The sequence below is a fragment of the Mesocricetus auratus genome, unplaced genomic scaffold (genome assembly GCF_017639785.1).
Source record: "Mesocricetus auratus isolate SY011 unplaced genomic scaffold, BCM_Maur_2.0 Super-Scaffold_100023, whole genome shotgun sequence".
Classification (NCBI taxonomy): domain Eukaryota; kingdom Metazoa; phylum Chordata; class Mammalia; order Rodentia; family Cricetidae; genus Mesocricetus; species Mesocricetus auratus.
In genome coordinates, this window is record NW_024429204.1 from 3,080,756 (window position 1) to 3,106,630 (window position 25,875).

The 25,875-nt window shown below is 48.7% G+C and overlaps 1 long non-coding RNA gene across 3 annotated transcripts; it reads left to right on the forward strand.

Moving 5' to 3' along the window:
* Nucleotides 1-19,477: 19,477 nt before the first annotated feature.
* On the forward strand, nucleotides 19,478-25,416 carry LOC121133652. 3 transcript variants are annotated; one of them, XR_005870591.1, is made up of 4 exons: nucleotides 19,489-19,730; nucleotides 20,607-20,739; nucleotides 22,216-22,301; nucleotides 25,024-25,416. It is a non-coding gene; the product is annotated as an uncharacterized LOC121133652 (long non-coding RNA). The 3 variants fall into 3 exon arrangements; XR_005870590.1 differs by lacking the exon at nucleotides 25,024-25,416 and adding an exon at nucleotides 22,400-22,803; XR_005870589.1 differs by lacking the exons at nucleotides 22,216-22,301; nucleotides 25,024-25,416 and having other exon boundaries at nucleotides 19,478-19,730; nucleotides 20,607-20,782.
* Nucleotides 25,417-25,875: the final 459 nt, after the last annotated feature.

Genomic DNA, 25,875 nt, shown 5'->3' on the forward strand with positions numbered 1-25,875 from the left:
TATCGTGTTCCTGGTCTGTGTGTTTTCATGGCAGGCCATTTGGCCCTGGATGACCAATTGTCGTGCTCTTCCCTGATGAGGGCCCCCCTCTTCCTCTTCCAGCTTTACCCAGTTGCCTGTAGGGCTTTGTGTAGTTGAGGCCTCGTGGGGATCCCCCCCATCTGGTTTGTCTCGGTCACTGGTGTCATGCTTGTTCAGCTCACGTTTGGGCGGTCACGCTGGGTGTAGCTCTGGACACGACTAGGAGACACAGTCTCAACACAAAGTCCCTGCTCCTTCTGGCTCTTACAGTCCTCCTGGCCCGCTTCTTCTGCGATGTCCCCCGAGCCTTAGGTGTGGGAGCTGTTCCGTAGACGTCGTCATCGGGACTGGGGGGGCTGCGGGCTTCTCAATCACCAGGCGCCTTGGCCTAGCCGCAGGGCTCTGCCCTGACTCTCTCTCCCTTTAGTTGAGCGTACTCCTTCCCACAGCTTTCCTATAGCTCTCTGCTTCACCCTGCAATCTAAGTGCATGTCACCCCCTCCTCATGCCTTCCCTGCATGCCCCAGCCACACTACCATCCCGCCCGCACACTGCCTCCGTCTTCCTAGTGATCTCTGCTTACTTTCACACGGTGTCTCTGCCGTTGGAACGGCAAGCAGAGTCGTCTTCACTGGCGTATCATCTCCGGTGCCCGAGACAGTGCTTGGCATACCGTGTATGTTCAATTAATATTAGCTACAACAAAAACTGTTTATAACCAAATAAACATTGAATGTATTTCAAATACAGGACCCAAGACTTGACGCAGTGTAGGAAAATACCAGGACGTACAGAGATCTGTAGCTGGAGTCACTTGTTCCACCAGGCCCCACGGCTTCAACCCCCAAATCATAAACACATGGACGCTGTATTAATTATAAAACTGTTGACCGATGACTAGGGCTTCTTACTGGCTAGCTCTGTCTTAATTATTAACCCATTTCTATAAGTCTATGTATTGCCACGTGGTCTTGGCTTACTTCTACTCCTTTGTCAGCTACATGGCATCTCTCTGCCTAATTCTTCCAGAATTCTTGTTGCCTAGTCCTGCCTACCTTCCTGCCTCTACTGGCTACTAGCCAATCAGTGCTTTATTCATCAACCAATAAAAGAAGCATATATACAAAAGGACGTCCTCCATCAGAGGTCTGTGGCTCTATGGATGAAGGCACTTAATGGTGGACCTGACCTGAGTTTATCCCAGGGACCAGCAACATGGAGAACTGAGAACTGCAGGATGTCTCCGGACCCCTACATGCATGCTGCTACTGACGCGCACACACACACACACACACACACACAGAGATACATACACAGATACACACACAGACACAGACACACACATAGATACACACACAGATATACATACACACACAGATATACATACAGATACACACACAGATATGCACACACAGAGATATACATACACAGATACACACACAGACACACACAGATATACATACACAGATACACACACAGACACACACAGATATACATACACAGATACACACACACAGTTATTCATACACAGATACACACACATACACACACAAAATAAAACAAATTTTGAAAAGTTTAAAAAGAGTCCCTTTTAACTGAATGATTTCTTCTGTTTCACTTACATAGATAGTCTCATTTACATCTTTGGTCCCTAGCGTGAGATGTGTTCAAGTCACGCACGCGTGCTCCTCATTGCTGCTGTGACTTGCCTTTTAGGAAGGGGTGCGGCTCACGCCGTTGTGGAATGCACTCTTCCTCTGACTCAGGAAGCCAGCACCACCATGAATTGGTATTTGCATTCAGCATTTATTAGTCAACCGCTTGCCTCATCCTTCTTGAAATACATTTACGAGAGCCCTGAAGTTTGTTGCAAGTGTTTATTGGTGTCCACTTATTTGATCTTCCCCATCCCTCTGCTCTATAATGGCCATTCTCCTGGGGAGGCATGTGAATAGGGCTTGGGCGAGATTACTTTTTACTTAACACAACTGGTAGGGACAGGATTAGTAGCCAGCCTGGTGGCTCACATCTGCTATCCCGGCACCTAGGAAACAAAGACTGCCGCCTGCCGTCACCTGCATAAGGGGTTGGTGGCTAGCCTGGGCTACATGAGACTCTGCCTCAAAAGAGAGAGAGAGAGAGAGAGAGAGAGAGAGAGACAGAGAGAGAGAGAGAGAGACAGAGACAGAGAGAGAGAGAGAGACAGAGACAGAGAGAGAGCGAGAGAGAGAGAGAGAGAGAGAGAGAGAAAAGCCGGCGGTGGTGGCGCACACCTTTAATCTCAGCACTCTGGAGGCAGAGGCAGGTGGATCTCTGTGAGTTCAAGGCCAGCCTGATCTACAGAGTGAGTGCCAGGACAGCCTCCAAAGATACACAAAGAAACTCTGCAAAAACCACCAAAAAAAAAAGGGGGGGGGGTGGGAGTAAATAAGTTCACTCGTCCAAGTTCCCAATGTTTCCCATTACGGCCCCGGCCCCTCTTACACTGTGTTTGATTAAAACTTTTACAGCTTTCACAAGCCCGTCTCCCTTGGTCCTCTTAACAATCCTGTGCTTGGCAAAGCAGGGCAAAATTCTTTCCAAAAAATATTTATGCCCTCTCTTTTGAGAAGAGATGCGCACCTAAGAGCAAAGATACTGCTACGGAGCAGTAACAGAAAAAAAAAAGCCAGAGGCAATTACTCAAGTGCGTACGGATGCAAGGGACTGAACTGTAGATGACCACACGAAATCCATGACAAAGTAAGAGTCCACACTTGAGGTCAAGGGAGAAGGGCCAGAGTCTCCTAGGCAGGGCCCATGGGCCGTGGAAAGACGTGTTCATCGGCACAGTGCCATGTGAAGAATGTGGGCAGCAAGTTAGCTTGACAGCAAGAGAGGGCGGCGCGAAGGCATAAGTAAAGGTGAGGATGCAGAAGGAGGAGCACTCCCGCCACCGAGTGTCAAATAAAATACCGGAGACCATTAGAATATTAGAAGTCGGGCAAGACGGCACCGTCTGAAATCCCTGCACTTGGGGGAGCATGGCAGGGGAGGATAACTCAACTCCAGCCTGGGCTACACAGCACAACCCTATTTTCCCCCTGCCCCCCAAAACAATTAGACATGGAAACAAAATCAGGTGAAGTTTTGCTGGAAAGAGATCAGGACTACTGTGCTGCACTGTCTGGGAAGATGATTGATGCGGAAGTCCTGTGTATGTGTCAATAAAGCACTGTTGGCCAATAGGGAAGCAAGATAGGTGGGACTAGGAGTCCAGGAGGACTCTGGGTAGGAGAAACACAGGGAGTCAAGATGTAACTGCCATAGGGATAAGAAGCCTGGAAACTTTGTTCCGGTAAGAGAAATACTTAGATTAACAATTATGGGGTAAATACTTAAGTCAGAGCTAGCCAGTAAGAAACAAGCAAGGCCAACAGCTTCATAATGAATACAGCCTCCTGTGTGTTTATTTGGGACTGATGCGGCTCTAGAACCAGGCTGGTGGGAAGGCTTCTCTCTTTACATAATGGTGATCAGGAGTGGGATGATGAATTTCCACGCAGAATGACAAAAGCTTTAAAGGAGTTTTAGAAACAAAAGAACGGAGAAAAGCATGGGTTCTTGGTAGCAGCATTTTTCTCAGGTGGGCTCTGTTTTGCTAGCGACAAGCAGAAACGCACATGGCTCGCTTAAGGGAGTCTTCCTGACTCAGCATAAGAAAAAAAAAAGGTTCTTTTAAGAGGCTCTTCTAACGATTGAAAGGTGTGTACGTACAACTGGAAGTGGCAGTGACCACATCTCCAAGCCGGCAGGTTTTGCTGGATCTCAGCAAAGACTGAGACAGTGAGCTGGAGTCACGCTTACGCCCGCCATCTTGGAAAAACTGCAGTTTAAACAGCCGCTGTTTTACAAAGGGGACACGTGGCCAGAAAAACATAAAGATTTACAGTAAAGTCATACTTGGATGAAGAAAAACCTCTAAAGGTTTACAGTGTGTTTAAAAATATACGTAAGATTGAGATAGAAAAAGAAACGGCATAGTGGTAAATAAATAGAGAAGCCGGCTGTGGTGGCGCATGCTGGTAGGATTTGCTGCAGAGGCAGAGGCAGGCGGATTTCCTGTCTCAGAGAAAAATAAATAAAAGTAAAAGAAATAAAGTAATAGTAGATAAATAAGTCACGTAAAGATGGAAAATACACAGAAAGTCTGGATACTGTATGCTATTGTGTTTTTCAGTTTTTTGATTGCTCAGGAAGGAACAACTGCTAAAGTACACTTGATTATAAATGCTGCTGAATTAATTCAACTTACATCTTTTGAAAAGGCCTTGACTTCAAAATTTAAGTATAAGGATATGTTACTTTGGAAAAGAGGTTTTGTTTATGTTTCTACAGAAAATGAAAAACTGAGGATTCCTTCCAGGCTTCTGTGGTTTGATGAACCAAGACCCCCATAAGCAATGGCCCAAGTGATTCAATATCTAAAACAGCTAAGATGATGCAGCCTTACAGACCACGAAAATAAGGACTTATGCAGGTTTCTGAGTTCTGTCATGATCCCCATGGTATGAACAGCGCCCCCTTCCAGCACGAAGCAGTTTGGAATGAGCGACGTCCTAATTCCCGTCTTGTTTATAAACCTTTGTTTTCATTTGAATGGGGTTGTTTATAATTGGTTAATGATCACAACCAATCTCTTTTTAAAGGAAAAAGGGGAATTATGGTATGGAAATAAGTACTTTGTATTGGTATGGTTTTTCATTTATTGATACAAATTCAAGGTCAATTTTGTGACATGTATACTTCTCCTCTTGATTAAGTATTGTGCTTTTACTGATCTTTTAAAACATAATGCATAATTGAATACAGACTATAGATAGTTACTTATAATAGTCAGAATTTATAGTTAGGTAAGTTAGGTTTTCTAGATATACAGAAATATATTTGAGATAGATAGTCTTCAAACCTTTCAAAGACCTTCAGAAAATGGCATTTTAAATGGTTTAGGGTTTTTCTTGACAATGAGAAATATCTGCTCCTGGCATCACCAATTGCGTCTGAGAGGAAGATGGGCATCAAAGAGTCTTGGTATGGAGTTTGCTTTCAACATGGCAAGATTAGCCATTTGGGCAAGAAACTATGCTTGTCTGGACTCTTTGACTGTTACTGTATAAACTGGACATGCAGGACCCACCCACAGGAAAGTGACTGCTGAACTCAAATAGTCCTCCACGCACACACAGGTATACACACACACACACATACACACACACACATGTTGATGCACAATTGTATATATATATATATATATATACATACATACACGCACAAGACTAGCGTGGTAACAGTTGTGATACCTGTGACCTACAGCATAGACGCCATGACAGCCAGAAGAGAGTCGATCTAGCACGGAAAGGCTCATGTGGGCTAGAGCTGGGCTAGAGGCCAGGAAAAAAGTCCACGGCGGCCTGCCGTGTGAGGTGACTGATACAGTAAGTTCTTTGTTTCTGAAGGAGAGCCTTTGGGGCTGGGGCGGGAGCGAAAAGATTGACACGAGGAAACAATGAAGAGCGAAATTGGTGCGAGCACGCAGAGTCCAGGCCTGGACACCGCGAAGGAGACGGGTCTGGAGAGATGGGATATCCAAGTCTGCGCTGTGTGGATGAGACGCCCGGTCTGTGCTGTGTCCAACTGAATCTCTCACTCTCTTCTCTGCGTCTGCACCCTTGCCACCCTCTTTTCGCTCGTGGCCGGTCCTTAGCAAGAAGAATGCATGCTTGCTAGGCGCTGGTGGCGCATGTCTTTAATCCCAGCACTCGGGAGGCAGAGGCAGGCGGATCTCTGTGAGTTCAAGGCCAGCCTGGTCTACAAGAGGGAGTTCCAGGACAGCCTCCAAAGCCACAGAGAAACCCTGTCTCAAAAAACCAAAAAAAAAGAAAGAAAGAAAAAATCAAGTTTAACAATTTGACTGTTTTCTTGTGGATTTTCTGTATGGTAGTGTTAAAAAAAAAAAGGAAGGCGGAAAAAAATCTTTACAATCCAGTAAAGACTCTTTAGCCTGAAATGGTTATTTAGAAGCTGTTTGGGTTTTTAAAAAAAAAATATTTATTATTTTAAGATTCAAAACCTCAAGCTTTTACATTAAACATATCTACTTACTGTTCTACTTATAAAGCTAACACACTGATATCCACTTAATCATTTTAAACTGCATTTATTAATTTAATAGTTTGACTATTTTTTTTCTGAATTCTCGTTAAGCTAATAAATCAGCTGGGCAGGGGGGCACGTGCCTGTAATTCCGGTAGTCTGGAGCCTGAGGCAGGAGGATCACTGAAAATCAAAGGCTGGCTGTGGCTCCAGGAGACCCTGTCTCAACAAAACCAAACCAAACCAAGCGGCTGGCGAGATGGCACAGCAGGAAGGAGCGACTGTTCTATAAGCATGGGGGCCCGAGTCTAAAGCCCCAGGACCCTTGTGGAAAGCCAGGCATGGCCGCCACCATCTGGAACCTCAGCCCTGTGGAGTAGAGGCAGGGTTGCTAGGGCGCTGGGGCCAGCCCAGCCCTGTGTTCAAGAGAGACCCCATTTCAAGGAAATAAGATGATAGGCCAGGACACCAGGCGGCCTCTAAACTCTAGTACATGGGCTAGCGTAAACCCCCACATGGGCATATCACACACGTACACACGCACATATGCATGCTCACACATACACAGGCACATACACACACATACTCACGCACACACAGGTGTGCACACACACACACACATGCATGCACACACGCACGCACGCGCGCAAACACCCTAAAACAAAACAAGTAAAAATGAGTTATGAAGTAGGATGTAAAACTAATTGCTTTCCTAGGTAGGGGATAAGTGCATAAAAATATACTTGATTTTTATCACAAATTCAATGGTGAAGCCGAGTGTAAAATCCAATGCACAGCTACACAACTTCAGAATGGCTATTCTAACTATATAGATGTCCACCGATGTTACAGATCTGGGGTCTTGTTAATTGCGGCGTCTAGTAGTTTTTTTATTTGAAAGATTTTTGTTGTTGTTCTTGTTTGTTTGAGACAGGGTTTCTTTGTGTAGTCCTGGCTGTCCTGGAACGCTCTCTCTGTCTGCAGACCAGGCTGGCTTCAAACTCACAGAGATCCTCCTGCCTCTGCCTCCCGAGTGCTGGATAAAAGGCGTGCGCCACCAACGCCCGGCCCAAGTTTGTCTCTTAAACTACGAGATCCACACTCCGGTATCACAACGGGAGTCAAAGGGCTGGCCTGGGCTAACAGGCTTTTGCACTAACACAGCAGAGGATTAAAGAATGCCCTGAGAATAGGGGTAGCTCCGGAGGGATGTTTGGTTGGCCAGGGACATGGGAGGGGAGCCACAGGGGAACGCCTTGGCAGGGAGCGGCTAGGCTTTCCTCCAAGAAGAGGGGTACAGACAAAAGTCTTCTAAGGTCACGACTCCGGTGGAGAGAAAGTTCCCTTCCTAACCAGGAGACAGAGGCACCGGGGGGCTTCATCTCCATTCCACTGCGTCCCCATTCCACAGGCTGCGCCCCCATGAGGGCTGCTCGCACCCTCCGTTCTGGTTCTCATCCATGTCAATGAGTCAACCAGTGTTCAGAGAAAGAGTGCTCTGGTGTCTCCTCTTCCCAGAGTGACAGCCCCAGTCAGCTTCCGGTATTACTATTTTTGTTTTCTAGAAATTACTCAACCAGAGTCTGTCACCAAGAAACTGATCTATTTGATATGCTAATGAAACCAATCAGGGTCCTCCCCTGCCAGGTTGAGTGCCAGTCCCCGGGGTCTGATAATACCCGCCGAGGGAACATCCTAGGAGAAGGATAGCCAGTTATTTCCTGTGACACGTAATCACGGGGCTGGATGGCCGGTAACCGCAACGCCACAACTCACCCTGGGGGGTTCAGAGGATTCTTGGAGATGATAACATCCAAATTATATCTTCAAGGATGAGCAAGAGGTGGGCGGGATCTTCCCAGCAACGTCCGGGGCCAGGAAGAAACAGCACAGAGAGGTGTTGGAAAGGGAGGAGCAGCTGGAGGGTTCCGGATGACCCAGGAGTCGCAGGAGAAAGAGTCTCCTAAGTTTCTGAAGCAGGAGAATAAGAGGAAAAAAACCTGGATCTATCCCTCTAGCTTGGGACCAAAACATGGTTTTAAGGAGCCAGTCTGGCAGCAGTAAAAAGGTTGTAGATTTGAGGTGGTCGGTTCTGAGCTGTTACAACAGAGGAACCAATCAAAGAAAATGGGGACTTGGCTGGGCGTTGGTGGCGCACGCCTTTAATCCCAGCCCTCGGGAGGCAGAGGCAGGCGGATCTCTGTGAGTTCGAGGCCAGCCTGGTCTACAAGGCGAGTTCCAGGACAGCCTCCAAAGCAATACAGAGAAACCCTGTCTCAAACAAAACAAAACAAACAAAAAGAAAAAAAAAAGAAAGAAAGAAAGAAAGAAAATGGGGACATCTTAGGCAACATCCGATTTGGGTGTCTTGTGGCACTGGGAACTCCCAAGTGGGCTAGGTGGCTCAGGTCTTGTCTGTGTGATCTGCAGGTGAGTGCTGAAGAAAAAAAAAAAACAAAAAAACAATGAGGCTAAAATTTGAAAATGTCAGCTTCTACGTGTCTATGGGGTTTCCACCTCCGGGGGTGGGGGTGGGGGTCCTTGACATTCAGTTGGATGCAGTCGCTGGGGGTCGCAAAGGCGGGTCAGTGCAGACACGAGGCTGTCTAAGTCATCCCTGCAGCATTAGTAAAGTCAGAGAAAGTGTGAGGCTGCCCAGGCAAGTCAGGGAGTGACAACCGTCCAAGGGGGGAAAAACCCTCAGGGAGAATCTTAAGACATAGACAGGCAAAGGACGGACCCAAGGAGGGACATAAGAACAGGAGGTGCCTGGGAGAGCTTCTGGAGCCTCACCAAAGGCTCCGAGCCCAGAAGTTTCTGAACAATGCCGATGAGCACCAGGCAAGCCAGGCGACTGTGGGAACACCAGACCTTGAGCAGAGACCCACTTCTCCTTCTGCCTGGGAGTAGGCAGCTGTAAGACAATGTTTAGTAAAAACATGTTTACTAAAAACGATACAATAAGTTCCTGGCCACTTCCCCTTCTGCCTGGGAGTAGGCAGCTGTAAGGCAATGTTTAGTAAAAACATGTTTACTAAAAATGATACAATAAGTTCCTGGGAAAGGCCTTCCCACAGAAACCGCCCTGACCTCGACCTTGTCCAAAGACTAACCGCACCTTCAAAAACCCACACACATCCACCTCTGGTGTCAGAGCAGAACCAGCCAGGGGAGAGGAGAGAGCAGAAGCTTCTCTGGTGGGAGCCTTTCTTAGGAAGTTTTTCTTGAACCTTTTTGGAGCCTGTTTAAAGTTCTCTTTATATCATTGAACGAGTCTCTGTGTTATCAATACCCGACACCCTCCGCACGTTCTCGGACACAGGCCGCGCAGCAGACGTGACAATTGGAGGTTCCACCGAGATGTGAAAGCAAGGTAAGTGGATGGGGTCGTCCCTTTTGCCAGCCAGGGACAGATGGGGGAAAATAGGAAAAAAATGATGGAAAATAGTCCCTGGAAGTTTAAATTACAGTATCACATAAAAAAGTTACTTGGCAATTAAGGGAGTTTCATTGCAACAGACTAATCATGACCTAGGGAAAAAGGATGACTAAAAGATACATGTATGTTCTAAATGTATGGTGTGGCCACACCGGTATGTATAAAATGTGCTTGTGAATGCGTGAGTGTGAACTGCTTATATGATTAAAAGGATACTTAAATCCCTTCAAAAATAGTTAAGAAGCTACCTAGATTGCTTTAAATATAGCCAAAATGAACATCCAGCCAGTCTGTTAATGTTTTAATAAAAAAAAAATTTTAAGATACAAATGAGGCCTTGTCAGCTAGTGAGAGCTCTACAGGTTAGATTGGGAAAGACTGCTCACAGACTTCAAATAATTTTCAAAAGTTATTTGTACACAGTATAGTTTACAATCTTTGAGTGATTTTCAGAAGTTTTTGGGAAATATTTAATGGATATGTCCTTTTTAATGGGCATCTACAAATAATCTAAGTAGTAATCCCAATTTACCTAGATAGTCAACCAAGGAGGGTAGACAAATCCTTCTACTGTTATGGTCCAGCTTCAACAGTTCAAAAAAACTTTTTTTAAAAAATAAAAAAGGGGAAATAATGTCCCCAGTCCCCACATGACTCATCAAATAATACACTCCTCATTTAAAAATTTTATAATGTGAATGCCAGTGAGCTTCAGACAGATTCTGGCATAATGGAACTTGAACAACCATTGCTCAGGTCAAATAGAGACATCCATACACTAGACAGTGGAGAAGACCCTAATTTGGGGTCGAGGGCATGTTTGTGTTTTCTTGCAGGAAAAGAATAAAGCTTCGACAGCTGTCAGACCATTTAGTGAGATGCATGGAGCAGAGAAAAACTGGACCTGAGACCATGGGAGCCTACCTAAGCCAGTTTGAGTGAGATCTCCTAAATCAGTGTTCCTGACCCTTGATGTCATCGAATCTAGAGCTCAAGAAAGAAAGAAAACAGTCGGTTCGAGATTTCCAGTTTCTCAACAGACCTACTGCATCAACCTTCCGGACCCATGAGTTTTCATCGTGAAGCCAACAGAGAAAAAAGGACCCATTTAAAGCATTTGGACATTGGTATGGACTATGATGAATGGCAAAAGCCTCTTTTCAGTATTTGAACAGGACATGGTCACTTAAAATATCAGACTTGATGGTTCCTATTTCTGGAATCACGACTAGGCCAGTGTATTTTTCTGGAGAAATGCAACTTGTCCTAATGTGACAACTATTGTTCATATTTTTTATAATGCTACATGTGTAACATCAATGATTGTACCTAATGTATCTGTACAAGTGCACTTTCTAAATGCTTTCCTGAGCAGATCTTGAAACGATTGGAAACTTTATCAAATTGTAAATGTAAATCACATGCGGGTTACCCTTGTAAGAGACGAAGGCTGGTAGAATGTTATGGCCCAGATCTGGTGATGGGTATGGTAATGGAGAGGCGCTATGTCAATGGGGGTCCTGGAAATGGTGGCAGTGGCGGTAGGCATTCTGGCTTTATGCCGAGCTCAAACGTGCCTTGTTCCAGAGACAAGAGATCCGTAACCAAGTATTAGCTTAGCCCATGGCAATCCCGATAGCCATGAAGGTTGGTTACAGATGATTTAAGGTTGGGGTATCTCCGATGACGGGCAACCTGTGGGGAAGACCCCTCCCACCTAAAACAGGGGTTCAAGGTCCCCCAAAGACGGGAAAGGGAGGGTGACCCTACTTGACCTAAGCCAGGAGTGCCTCATTTGAAAATAAAAAGGGGTGAATTGTGGGAACACCAGACCTTGAGCAGAGACCCACTTCCCCTTCTGCCTGGGAGTAGGCAGCTGTAAGACAATGTTTAGTAAAAACATGTTTACTAAAAGCGATACAATAAGTTCCTGGCCACTTCCCCTTCTGCCTGGGAGTAGGCAGCTGTAAGGCAATGTTTAGTAAAAACATGTTTACTAAAAATGATACAATAAGTTCCTGGGAAAGGCCTTCCCACAGAAACCGCCCTGACCTCGACCTTGTCCAAAGACTAACCGCACCTTCAAAAACCCACACACATCCACCTCTGGTGTCAGAGCAGAACCAGCCAGGGGAGAGGAGAGAGCAGAAGCTTCTCTGGTGGGAGCCTTTCTTAGGAAGTTTTTCTTGAACCTTTTTGGAGCCTGTTTAAAGTTCTCTTTATATCATTGAACGAGTCTCTGTGTTATCAATACCCGACACCCTCCGCACGTTCTCGGACACAGGCCGCGCAGCAGTCGTGACAGGCGACGGTGACCTCGGGGTGGCGGTGGCCATCAGTGGCCCTCGGAGAGGACGGCAGGGGAGGAGGTGGAGACAGTTCACGTGTATCATCGTTTTCGCAGTGCTTGCTGGGACGCAGAGCGGTCCTGAGGTGCTGGTGTGGAGGCAGGCATTGCCGGGAGCCACCTCGTTTCCTCATCTAGGAACCAAGCCGTGAGGGGAAGACTCTTAGAGTCAGCAGGGAGGCCCCTGGGGCCACTGCCCAAGTCATGAGGGGCCCTTAGCTCAACATCACTGTTGGGGCCTAGCCCCCACAGGGTCTCTGAGTTGTTTGTCAGCTGATAGCCACAGGTGCATCCTGTTTTCCAGTCCTGGCTTACTGCCCCCTGCATTGCCCCCACTGACATCAAATTCTAGCACGAGGAAAACACGCTCTCTTCCACCTGGGGTTTTTTCACTGTGTTGTAAGACTATATGTAAGACTGCTCCCTCCTACGAGAGAGAGAGACCTCTTAAAATTTGCAAAATAGGGAGTCCTCTAAACACTTGCAAAATAGAGAGACCTCTTAGCACTTGTGAAAAAATAAAGACACTTCTTAGTACAAACAGCTGGGCATCTGGTCTTTCTTTTCCTGATTCCTCGGAGTTGCTTGTGGCACAGGCTCCACACATCACCCCACTTTTTTTTTTTTTTGGTTTTTATGAGACAGGGTTTCTCTGTATCGTTTTGGGGGCTGTCGGTCCAGCCCGGCCTCGAACTCACAGAGATCCGCCTGCCTCTGCCTCCCGAGGGCTGGGATTAAAGGTGTGCGCCACCACTGCCCGGCTAACCTCACTTTCACTAGACACCTCTCACCTGCTCCCACTGGTGAATGAAGGACTAGAGCCGTCTTCTGATGAAGATCCTACCACCCAGGAACGTGTTCAGTTCTCAGAGGTGCCCAAGGGAATCTTCAGAGACACAGAGAGACAGACAAAGAGAGACAGAAAGAGACAGAGAGATAGAGACACAGAGACACTGAGACAGAGATAGAGACAGACAGAAAGAGAGAGACAAAGAGAGAGATAGAGACAGGGAGGGAGGGAGGGAGGGAGAGAGAGAGAGAGAGAGAGAGAGAGAGAGAGAGAGAGAGAGAGAGAGAGAGAGAGAAGAGGAGAGCAGATGCCAATGCTACAAAAAGCCAGACAGATTCAGTCACAGAAGCAGAAGACAGTGGGCTGGGCCGTGTCTGAATTTTGAGTGAATTTCAAAGTCATTTAGCCAGGCAGAGAGTGCATGCCTAGTCTTTCTTTAAAGGGAGAAGATGAATTCCGGCTTGTGGTTCCGGAGGTTAAAAGTTCACGATTGGTGGGGAGGACTATGGCGGGGGAACACGGCAAGGTAAGGAAAGGCTGTTCAATCTTTGGTGACCAGGAAGCAGACTGAGGAGAAACGGAAGGGACAGGGCTCCTGGCAAGAGACAGTCCCGCCCACCTACCTCTTGCGACCCAGGTCCCCCACCTAGGCCCCACTTCCGGAAGTTTCTACTGCCTCCCATGAATTCCATCACACTACATCCCTGAAGGGACTAATTCACGACAGTCCTCACGGCCCAATCATCTCTCCACGATTGGATCTGCCAGCTGGAGACCAAGCTTTCAACACTCGACCTGGGGTCATCTCACGCACAAGGCACGGCAGTGGCCACTGGATGAGGGCCTTTGGCACCAGCTGCGTCTGATCTTCACGAGAAGCCTATGAGGCAGGCATGGCCCCACTTTCACAATCGAGTTTGAACCCAGGCTTCACATGTGATCCGTGCACCACTTCCTTGCCAGAACGCGCCTTGAGAAACGGAGGTGGCGTTCTGTCTGTCAGGGAAGCCCACACGGGGGCCCTACAGACAGCCCTCTCATCACTTTGTTTGTTTGTTTTTTGTTTTTTGAGACAGTGTTTCTCTGTATTGTTTTGGAGGCTGTCCTGGAACTTGCTCTGTAGACCAGGCTGGCCTTGAACTCACAGAGATCCGCCTGCCTCTGCCTCCCGAGGACTGTGATTAAAGGTGTGTGCCACCAATGCCAGGCTCTTCTCATCTCTGAAATCACTATGGGGGTATCGTCCCTCTAAGTGACAAGCTTGTCTCGAGTCCAGAATTTCCAGTGTAGAAATCGGCACAAGGGGCAGGAGAGATGGCTCAGTTAAGAGTCATCTGGCTGCTCTTCCAGAGAACCAGGGCTCAATTCCCAGCACCCACATGGCAGCTCACAACTGTCTGTAACTCCAGTTCCAAAGGTCTGACACTCTCCCTCCCTCCCTCCCTCCCTCTCTCTCTCTCTCTCTCTCTCTCATGCATGCTCCTGGCACCCTCTCCCTGCTGATCTTCCCAGCTTCATGCTGGCCTCCCCACACTTATGGTTTATCATTATCTATCCATAATCCATTTCCAATTACAGAATACCATCTGCATGTCAAGAGCTTTGGTCCCCTAACGCCCACACCCTTGAATCTTTAGAAAGGACTGCTTGAGGTAAATCCTGTCCGCCCTTTTATACAAAAAAGAAACGAAGGCAAAGGTGTCCAGGTGCTATTTGGATTTGCAGCCGGGTCTGTGTGGACCCCAAACAGTTGAGATGGGAAGTCACCCTCCACAACCCAGGGTTTCCAAACCCGTGGCGTTAACCAGTGGAGGGTGGGCAGTGTTTAGAACAACACGTTGCGTTTGTACTGACAGCGTACAGATGCCTTTGAGGCTCGCCATCCCTTGAACAATGCGTTACTGCAATTCGCAGAGCATTTACAATGTAGTGGGTATTTTAAGTGACTTGGAGTTTGTGGGAGGATGTATGCGAGGTATATGCAAACACAGTATGATTTCATATTTTGTTTTGGTAAACAAGGAGCATCATCTAGAGCCAATTTCCTATTACCCAGGGCTGGTACCCCAGCTCATGTGCTTGGTGTACTGGCTTGACCACCTTCCCACTGGAGGAATGCAACACATTTCAGGCTTCTTGTTCATGTCTTAGACGTAAGCTAAGAATAGTAGTCATTCTTCTGGAATTGTGATTTGTGCACTTTATTATCTTTTTAAAGGCTATTCATATGTTTGTCTTTCAAATGTTTGTTGGAATGTAGTATAGATTTTGTGATAAGCACCGAAGATGTCAAGACCTGTGGTGCACAAATTACGATACACGGGATTGGGATGACGTAGGTTAATTGCATTGGGGAGAAATCACTTACATGAGAAACCGATAACCCAGGATCTGCACTCTGAGCATCCAAGCTCAGCTGCCGTCCGAGAGGCAACCAGAACCCAGAGAGAGCCAGCCTGTCCTCCCCTCTGTCCTAAATCCCACGTGCTCACAAGTGCAGCTGTGACCACGCCCAAATAGGCGTGGTCAGCGCCACAGGTACCTAGTAAGATCTCTCACTACAAAGACCAGACAATTTCTACCCTAAACAGTCAAACGATCTAGCAGAAAGAGATAAGTAAATTACTAGGTTGACTATTGCTGCAACTATTCATAATGGAAAAGAAGAATGAAGGCAGCGAGATGGTTCAGTAGGTAAAGGCGTTTGAGCCGCCCACTTGGTGGAAAGAGAGAGCAGATTTCTCTTGTGGTGTCCTCTGGTTTCCACAGGCACACTGTGGCATGCATGCATCCCCCCCCCACATACACAAACACACACACACACACACACACACAGATGTGCACACAGAAAATAAATGAGCTCGTTAATGTTAAAAAACCCAATTAATAATAATTATGTAGTATATTGGCCAGTAAGTATGAAATGTTTCATAAAAGTACATTGATTTAAGGTACTAATAGCGTTCTCTGGCTCACAGGCCTGTGGGATAGATGGCTAGGATCCTAGGATCCAGGTCCTGGGCAGGATGGAGGATGGGCAGAGAGATGGCTCAGTGGCTAAGGGCTTTTGTCACCAAGAGAGATCTTACTAGGCCCTGATGGTACTGACCACGCCTGTTTGGGTGTGGTCACAAGTGCATACAGGAGCATATAGGATTTAGGTAGGAGGGGAAGGACAGGCTCTCTCTTTGGGTTCCAGTTGGCTCTTGGAGGGCAGCTGAGCTTGGATGTTCGGAGTGCAGATCCTGGGTTATCGGTTTCTCGTGTAAGTGATTTCTCCCCAATAAAATTAACCTACATCATCCCAATCCCATGTATCGTAATTTGTGCACCACAGAACCAACGTGGTAAAAGAGAAAAACTGACTGCCAAAAGTAGTTCTCTGTGACAGACACACACACATCACACACGCATGTGCACCCACACACGTATGTGTATACATCCACACATGCATGTGTACACACACACACACACACACACACACACACACACACAAGAATACAGGTTGGGTTCCATGTGCTCTTCATCTTTGGGCCAGCAGGCTCCTGGGATGTATGCTATTCCATGATTCACTCCGGGAAGCAGGCTAAGCAATCAGCATTGGGTGATGACGTTCTGATCAGCGCATTCTGATCAGCGCATCGGATAGCCGTCCACAAACACAGGAGTGGCTTCAAGTCCCCCGTACTCCGGGGTGGCATTCCTGTGTGGAACTTGTGTTTCCTGCTTTCTAGAGATTTTCCGCATCTGGCTGTGGTGGATCGGCAGCCCTTCCCCGGACAACACTGGCCTCTGAGCCCCAGCCCCAGCCCCCAGAGGACTGCTCTTGAAAAAACCACATGATATCTCCTGAATGTAGAATATCTCTTGGCCCAGGCCAGCCTGGGACTTGCCCTCAACGTCTGTTCTTGCACTGCCTCTTCTTTATACTGTAAACTTGGTAGGTGCAAGATTGTAGCATCCTTTGCCTTTGGTGTTCCTCTTCTGATGCAGACAGCCCCAAACATGATGCTGAAAAGGAAACTTTGTAGCCGGGTGATGGTGGCACACACCTTTAATCCCAGCACTTGGGAAGCAGAGGCAGGTGATCTCTATGAGTTTACAGAGTGAGTTCCAGGACAGCCAAGATTACACAGAAAAATGGTGTCTTGAAAAACCAAAAGAGAAAGAATGGGTCTCTGTCTACACCGCTTCTGGTTAGGCTGCTCCAAGGAGGCACTAGAGGGTGGAAACAGAGGAAGAATGGGGTGCTGCTTCCTCCCACCCGTCACTCTGGCTCTCGGTTATGGATGGTAGTAGCTACATGTTCCCTAATGGACAGAACTCTTACGGGCAGCTCTTTTCCCATGGCTCCAGCTTCGTGGTGTGTGTGTGTGTGGTGTATGTGTGGGTATATAAGTGTGTGTGTATGTGTGTGTCTGTGTATATAGAGTGTGTATGTGTATATGTGTGTATCTGTGTGTGTGTGTAGGTCAGATGAAAATGTCAGTTTTCTCAGGTGCTGTCCACTTTGTTTTATATGACAAGATCTCTACCCGGTCTGGAATTTGCCAATTAGGCTAGACTAGCTGGCCAGTGATCTCTGGGGATTCATCTGCCCCTCCTTACCACTGGGTTATAAGTGAACCCACCATACTCTGTTCTTTAAAAAACAAATGAACGTCTCTGAGTTCTCTCTGGTCTAGAGTTCCAGGAGCGTCAGGGCTATAGAGAGAGACCCTATCTCAAAGAAGAAAGCAAACAAACAAAAAACCAAAACAAACAAACAAACAAAAAAACCAACCAAAGTTCTGGGAATTTAACTCAGGTCCTCCTTGCTTCCAAGGCAAGGATTATACTATCAGCTTCTGGGCTCCTGATGGCTCCAATGTGAGCTCAGCTCTCTCTTAGGCTCCTCGTGTGGTCTGAGTTCTCTCCTAAGCTCCTCATGGCTCCAACTTTTTTTTTTTTTTTTTGGTTTTTTGAGACAGGGTTTCCCTGTGACTTTGGAGGCTGTCCTGGAACTAGGTCTTGTAGACCAGGGTGGTCTCGAACTCGCAGACATCCCCCTGCCTCTGCCTCCCGAGTGCTGGGACCAAAGGCATGCTTCAGCACCACCCAGCTATGGCTCCGACTTTTAACCTAACCTCTGACTCTTTCACTTGACTCTTCATTTGGGGTGATGACGTTACTAGTCACTAGGCAATCAGTATCCTTCACTCCTGCTCCTTTGGTTATCTTAACCCACACCAGTCTTCGGTATAAATTTCCAGGCACAGGGATATATGTGCACCTGTAGCCTGGCTACTGGGGTGGGGGGCGGTGGCAGCGGCAGGAAGGTAACGAGCCTGGTGGTTCAAAGCCAGCCTGGGCAACAAAGTATGGACTTTTACATTTTCTTCAAAAGGTGTTTCGTTCGGTTAGAGGCAGGCAGATCTCTGTGAGTTCAAGGACAGCCACAGTGTGTCTCTCTCATATATATATGTCCACAATAACAGGTGTTTCATATCCTTCACCAGCAGGTCACAAGTCTCCCATGTTGTCCACGACGTTCAGTACACAAATCCAGAGCGAACGCCTGGCATCAAGCTGGGTGAGAAAAGTGTCCCGTTTGTTGTACTTTACATTTTGTGACCTTTCTTCCTGTTATGACAGAGGGCAGGGAGAACCTTGGCAGATTCCATGGCCAGCGAGGGTAACCGAGGAGGAGGAGGGACAAACACGCCAGGCAGACAGAGCTTAGGGAGAAGTTTTATTAGAAAGGGGAGGGAGAGGGAAGGAAGGAGAAAAGAGGTAAAGAGAGACAGAGACAGAGACAGGACAGGAGAGACGAGGGAGACAGGGAAAGCCCTGCCTGCCCCAGGGGGACAGCAGGAAAGAGAGAGCAGAAAGAGAGCGTGAGTGGGCGGGGATCTGTGTTTTAAAGGGTCCTTTGCACTTGCGTGCAGACTGCACAACCATGGAACCCTGGGCTGACCAGGGCACTGCCTGAGTGTGCTCTGCCAGGTGACATGGGCCGGCTGGCATAATGCCTTACACTTTCCCTGTCCTCATCTCTGGGATGTCTGACAAGGTGCTTCTCCTTTTGGATTCGTAGGGAGGTAGATAAGAAAAAGATCATTTTCACCGGGCGTTGGTGGCGCACGCCTTTAATCCCAACACTCGGGAGGCAGAGGCAGGCGGATCTCCGTGAGTTCGAGACCGGCCTGGTCTACAGAGCGAGTTCCAGGACAGGCTCGAAAGCCACAGGGTTTGGTTTGTTTTTAAAGTGTAGCTGAATCTGGGTTACGTGGGGGTTGCTTTGCTTTGTTTTCGAATCACCAGACTCTGGGCCACAGCCGCCAGTAAACATGCTTCAGCTCCTTTGACCCGCGGCAGAGGGTAAGCTGCTGGATAAAACAGCTCATGTCCGCACCACGTGATACACGCTTCTGCATTCCACCTCAAATGGTCGAATTTGTTCATTCCCCTAACTCGTCTCCACGGGCAGAGTGGATGTTTTTATTTGCATTTCATAAAGCCTAGTTCAGCAAACACTTACTAATCCCCACTTGAATGCCTGGCCCTCTCCCTGGCCCCGGGAACACGGAAAGGGAGATAGAGTGCGTTCTGTATTCACTACAGTCTGGGGAGACACAGACACAGAAGCTCATCAAAGCGTGAAGCAGCGAACATCACATGCATGGGTACGGCTAAAACATCCCGGGTGCCAAGAGGAAGCAGGAAGGACGGGCTTAGATGTAAATGTCACCGAGTGCTTACCTTGGGCGAAGGCCCTGGTGCGTGGTTCATGGGTTTCCAGCAGCCGCATCACCTGGGAACCTGTTAAAAATGCAGAGTTCCAAGGCCCCGCCTCAGATCCGCTGATTTACACTCTGCACTTCGGCAAGATGCTCGGGGCATCTCTCTCTCTACGCATGTTACGTGTGAAGAAACACCAACGCCCCCCCCCCCCCCCTTGTAGGACCTTTACAGCAATCCCGAGAGAGGGTCCTGCACCTTGCCTGGACAAAACTGTAGAGGTGATCCTGGCGGATTTGAGTGCGGGGCGGGGCGGGGGGGGGGGGGGGGGGGAAGGGGAGGGGAACCAGAATCTGAGGGCCTGAGAGCTGGAGCCCTGGCCCGCCCCTTGCTGTGGGCTGCATTGGGTGAGCTGGCCCAGGGCAGTGCGGGAGAGCTCACCCGGGTAGTGAGGGGTAGCTAGCTGGCTGACAAAGCGAGCTGACCAGCTCCGCCACCACCCAGGCCCAGAACCAGGGCTGTGAGTTGTCCCACCCAACATCCACCCCATCTATGAACTGTTGGAGCATGTGAAGGGGACGAACGTACAGATCCAAAACAGCAGGATCCCCATGATGTGGGACAACGACAGGATGTCCAGGAGGAGCCCCAGTGAGAGCTCATTATTGGTGGCATAGCAGAAACCAGAGGCCTCGAGTCAGACCAAGGACTCACGGCAATGAACACTTTCAAGTAAAGATGAATGGACTAAAGGGTCTCAACAGACCACACTACAGCTTCCGCTAGGTTCTTCTGTCGTCTTTTGGGGGGGGTTGTTGGTTAAGCTTTTGGTTTTCTCTTAAGCTTGGCTTTGTTTTGTGGGGAGGTTACAAGGGCAGAGGGAGGATGCAAGATGATAGGGTGATAATGGGGATTGGAATTCGTGATGTGAAATCCACAAAGAATTAATAAAAGTAAAATCCAAAACTTAGCCTGAAAAAAGAAAGAAAGACCAGTCTAGGTGACTACAGGTTTTATTTAATCCACCCAGGCAGTCCTCAATTAAGGAGGGAGATGAAGGTACAAAGTGTTCTACCTGCCGTGGAGTGGGGATTTGAACCCAGGCCTGAGGAACTCCAGGCTCCATTCATTCCTCTATACCTCTCTCTCCCACCCAGGGGTTTCTGGGACACAATCGGCAGCAGAGATGATGCCTGAGCTGTATGTGGAGGACCACACAAAAGAGGCCGCGCTTGGTGTAACCTCCAGAACAAACGTTTGCATGGCCGTGCTGCCGGGGAAGACAACAGGGTAGACAAAGTTGGAATTAAATTATAATGAGCCTTGCATGCCACGCTAATGAGCTTGACTTTCCCTGAGAGATTGTTCCAGCCCTGCTGCGGAGCCGTGGTCATTCATGGATTAGGTCCATTCCTTGTCACCTTCAGGCTGCGCCCCAGGATGAGTTCTCTAGAACTGGACCCTGAGCGAGGCTTTGGAGTACAACACGCGTCTTAAAAGTCGGCGCTTGTGAGCCAGCACGGAGGCTCCCGCCTAGGATCCCAGCACTTGGGAGGCTGAGGTTGGAGGCCTTGAGTTCAAGATTAGTTTGGGCTACAGAGTGAGTTCAGGCTGGTCTGGACTTGTTACTAAAAAAGGAGGAGGAGGAGGAGGAGCAGGGGGAGGAGGGGGAGGAGGAAGAGGGAGAGGAGGAGGAGGGGGAGGAGGCAGCTGGGAAAGAGCACAGTAGCCTGCACCTGTAATCCCAGCGTTTGGGAGGCAGAAGCAGGAGGAGAGCCATAAATTCAAGGCCAACCCAGTCTATGCAGCAAATTCCAGGCCAGCCAGGGCTACAGTAAAACCCCGTCTCAGAAAGGTGAACAAAAGAAAAAATAGAAGGAGAAGAAAGGAAGGAAGGAAGGAGGAGGGAAAGAAAAGAGAAATCAACACCTGTCCGGGGAAGAGGAAGCATGAAGAAGAGTCTAATCGAGTCCCAGACTCTCTCCCAAGAACTAGAGTGCCACTGGGCTGACCTAGTCTGACAGTCAGATGGGTGACAGGTCCAGGCTGTCACAGCAGGGTGACTGGCTGTCCGCCAGTGAGGGAGTTAGTGCTGTCTGCTTGCTTACCAACTGCTCTCCTCATAGCCAGGTCTGAGTCCTGCCTTTGGGGGGTTCTGGGAGGCCCACCGTGCCTAACACTTAGTTCTCTGTTTCCTCATTGACAAATGGAAATCCTGCCGCTGACCCCAGTGGACTCTGGGATCCTCTTGCTTCCCTGACAGGGAAGCGTGTTGTACTCCAAGGGCGAGCTTTCTCCCTGAGTCTGGGAAGGCCTGACTGTGGCTTGAGGCCTATTAGGTCACTGAAGTTCCCCAGTTTGCCACTCAGATGTTGCTCACAACATCCCAGTTCTTATCAGGATGTGCTGGGCCGGCTGTGCTAAGCGACAGGAATGTTGAAATCCTTGGGAAAGATGGTTCAAGTTGAATCGCGAAGCTTAATTTGAATATAAGGCTTCTGTCAGAGGCTCACGACAAGACCCAAGCAGGCATTGTTCCTCTAAAGTGAGTGGCTTTGAGCAATTGAAGGGACACATTCTTAGGTCATATTTGGCTTGCTTCCTTTATTGTCCTTAGTCAGAAGTCACTGTGGTGGCGGCATCAGTACCATCTGGAAATGGACCAGAAATGTAATTTTCAGGTCCCACCTATCTGAAGTCAAATCAGAAACCTTATGGCTGGGCTCCAGCCGCCAACTTGTACTTCTTTTAATTTTGTTTTGGCAGTTCTGAGACTGCGTTTCAACAGGCAGCCAGGCTACTCGCCAGTTCTTCAGAAGCCCCATTTATGTCCCTACATTCAGAGATCACGGGTATGTGCCACACATCGGGCTCCATTTATACTTAACAAACCCTCCAGGGGGTTTATGCTTGGGAAGCACTGACCAAGGGCTCTGTCCTCATTTGTCAGGAGCCCAGGGCCATGAAGAGCGCTGGCGTGTCTTTCAAAGGAAGTCCTTCAAGTTGGGTGTTGCAACATAGCTTTGTAACTGTGGGGTCAAAAGGCTTATTATCTAGCAGTGAGGAACTTTGGGAAATGTAGTCTTTCTCTGAGAGGTTTTGAGTCTGGCTAAAATGTGGGATTCTATACCAAATGAAAAATAAAGGCAGCCGGGCGTTGGTGGCGCACGCCTTTAATCCCAGCATCGGGAGGCAGAGGCAGGCGGATCTCTGTGAGTTCGAGGCCAGCCTGGTCTACAAGAGCTAGTTCCAGGACAGCCTCCAAAGCCACAGAGAAACCCTGTCTCGAAAAACCAAAAAGAAAAGAAAAATAAAGACAATGACCACTGGCCAAGAGTTAACAACCTCCACCATGACTGTCCCAGGATGGAGCTGGGGGGGGGGGCGGGAGAGCTGCAGTCAGCAACTCACACGCTACAGGAAGGGGCGCACTTGAGAATTAGACTGTGACCCCAGCCTGCTGAGGCAGGAAAATCCTGAGCAGCACAGCAAGACTGTGCGTTAAAATAAAAAGTGAGAAGAAGATTGGGGTTGTAACCTGGTGACAGTACTTGACAGTAGCTGTGACTCTTACGCTTAGTCCCCAGTACCGAAAGTAAAACAATCTATTTGATGACTGTTCCAATCTCACGGCGAGGGAGAGAGAAGCGGACACGTCCTGAGCGGAACGGCTGTGATAACCGGCGAAGAGCGGAGAGGAGGAGAGAGAAGGGCCGGGGAGGGTGTGAGCTGGATTCATTCTAGGCTCAGTGGTTAACGAATAAGCAGCCAGGTAGGAATGTCCAGCCCCTCCGGGTGTGATGCTGCGTGCCTGCAACCCCAGCACCAACATCCGGGAGTCTGAGTCAGGGGGATCGGAAGTATGAGGTCGGCTTGGTCTCCACAGCGATGCGTCAGTTAAGGGGGAAGGGACGGGGAGCGTGCACAACCTTGTGGTTGGTGAACTGGTGAGGTCTGAAGGAAACTGAGACTTGGGGGACACTGCGGTCACAGAGCAATGATGTCACCAGGCTGGAGACAGATATTTGGGGGACACTGTGGTCACAGAGCAATGACGTCACCAGGCTGGAGGCGGATATTTGGGGGACACTGGTCACAGAGCAATGACATCACCAGGCTGGAGACAGATAGTTGGGGGACACTGCTGTCATAGAGCAATGACGTCACCAGGCTGGAGGCAGATATCTGGGGGACACTGGTCACAGAGCAATGACGTCACCAGGATTGCCGAGTAGGATAGGAAAGGAAGAAGTTGCAGAAACTGGCATTTAAGAGGTGAGCTCAGGAAGAGAAACTAGTGAAGGAGACTAGGAAGATTGCCTACAGAGCGGGGAGCGCCAGAGAACAGGGGGCAGAGGAGTTCACGGAGCAGCACGGCCGCATGCTGTCAAGTGCCGCGAACGTGACCCACTCACGGGACAAGTGCGTCCCAGACAGCTAAGGGAGACGGTCACGGTGTTCAGGTGGCATTGCCAGGACCCACCCTGTCCTCCTAAGACGGCCAGGGTGGCCGGGTAGCATTGCCAGGACCCACCCTGTCCTCCTAAGATGGTCAGGGTGGCCGGGTGGCAATGCCACGACCCACCCTGTCTTCCTGAGAAGTCTCAAAAGCCACACAGACTCCCTGGCAGCCTGCCCTGCTCCAAGTTGCCAACTTTTTTTTTTTCAGGTTGGTGTCTGTTTTGTTTCTAGACTTATTGTGGTTTTATCTTCCTCCTATTTGCTTGAGGGGATCCACCCAAAGTCTGATTGTGACATCACCATCCTGGCTAACGGGTTTCCTTTCCCTTTGTCCTGTGGTATGCCTCACCCAGAAGCCCAGATTCTTCTGGGCGATGTAAGGGGTTGATGTTGTCCCTACCTACCGTGTGCTGGAGACAGCATCGGTACCAAGGGGCAAGAGGCACTCCCAGCCCTACCTCTGCATACTATAAAGTACAGACAGCTTGATACTGGCAAAGATGACCGTGGTCAAGTACAAATGACGCCACTGTGATCTTGACCATGTTGACTGGAGGTTGATGTTGGACGTAGCTTGCTTCCAAAGTGTTTCTCTCTCTCTCTCTCTCTCTCTCTCTCTCTCTCTCTCTCTCTCTCTCTCTCTCGCTCTCGCTCTCGCTCTCGCTCTCTCTCTCTAATCCCATTTTTCTAAATCTCAGACAGTCGCGCATGCAGGTGCCTTGAAGGTAGCCGAATTCTGCGGCCGCTCCTAGCTCTCTGATTCTGATGCATGTGATGTTTTGCCTGCTGGATGCAATTTGCAGCTACAGGCAGCCTCCACCGTCCACCGACCGTCTTGTTGTCAATCCATAGCCGTGTGCTGCATGCAAAGTGGCCACGGTGTTTCTGCATATCTTGTGAGATCACTATGGGAACGAAGTCATTATGATACAGCACTTCTTGTCGTGAGCGCTTTTCATAGTTTTTTTTTTAAAGCAGTTTCATTTCCTATTGATACGAAAGAGACACTTGATAACCAGAGATAAATATAGTTGCAAATTTCAAGTTCCTCTGTTTGGCTTGTGAGAATGGCTTTGCAGTCAAATCTTTGGCAAGTGTGTTCTCTCACTGCAGATGAATCACCTGGGGCTCCCTCAACTGGAGCTCGGTGGATGACCTGGACAGTAGGTCTCACTTAAGACGTAGAGCAAAGGCAGACTCTCTGACAACCAGCCACGAGTACCACGGGGAGCTGGGAGAGCTAGTCCCCAGGTACAGATTTGCATCTCGCTTCTGGACGCTGCCAAACCCAAACCCAGCCACCGTGCCGTTGCTGTGGCTGGCTGAACTACCGACAGTCTCCCTGCTTTCGTTCGTTTGGACTGCCCTATCCACTCCGGCGCTGAAGCTAGTGTAGTCTCATCGTGCCTGAAGACACGGTGTTACTCCTAATCTGTGGGTTCGTAACAGACCATTATCCCTCTGTCTAAAACTCTCGGCTGTCTATGTCAGGTTGGAATAAACTGTAAGTTCATCAGCAGCCTACACGATCTGGCTCTCCAGACTGTGACCTCGTCACGGTCACCGCTCCCCTGTCCGACTGTCCTTTCTGGCCCGCTGTGGGCAAGCGTGCAGGCTGTAGACTGCAGAATTGAAAGGTGAGTGACACCATTGAAAGCGCAGCACGGCAACCCTGCACGTGCGCGCGCGCACACACACACGCACACACGCACTCACGCACGCATACACACATGCACGCGCGTGCGCACACACACACACACACACACACACAAGCTCTTGTCTACCATGGAGCCCAGACCCTTGCCTGTCCATCCTTCTTGCCTGTCCATCCTTCTATCTACCGCAGTCTCTTTGCACATGATCCCCTTGCGTGAGGCCCCCATAAACCCTCCCCAAAGCACAACACTACAGCAGGCAGGAGCGGTTGTATACTTTTGCAAAGCCCAGTGTCGCAAGAGTCTCAGA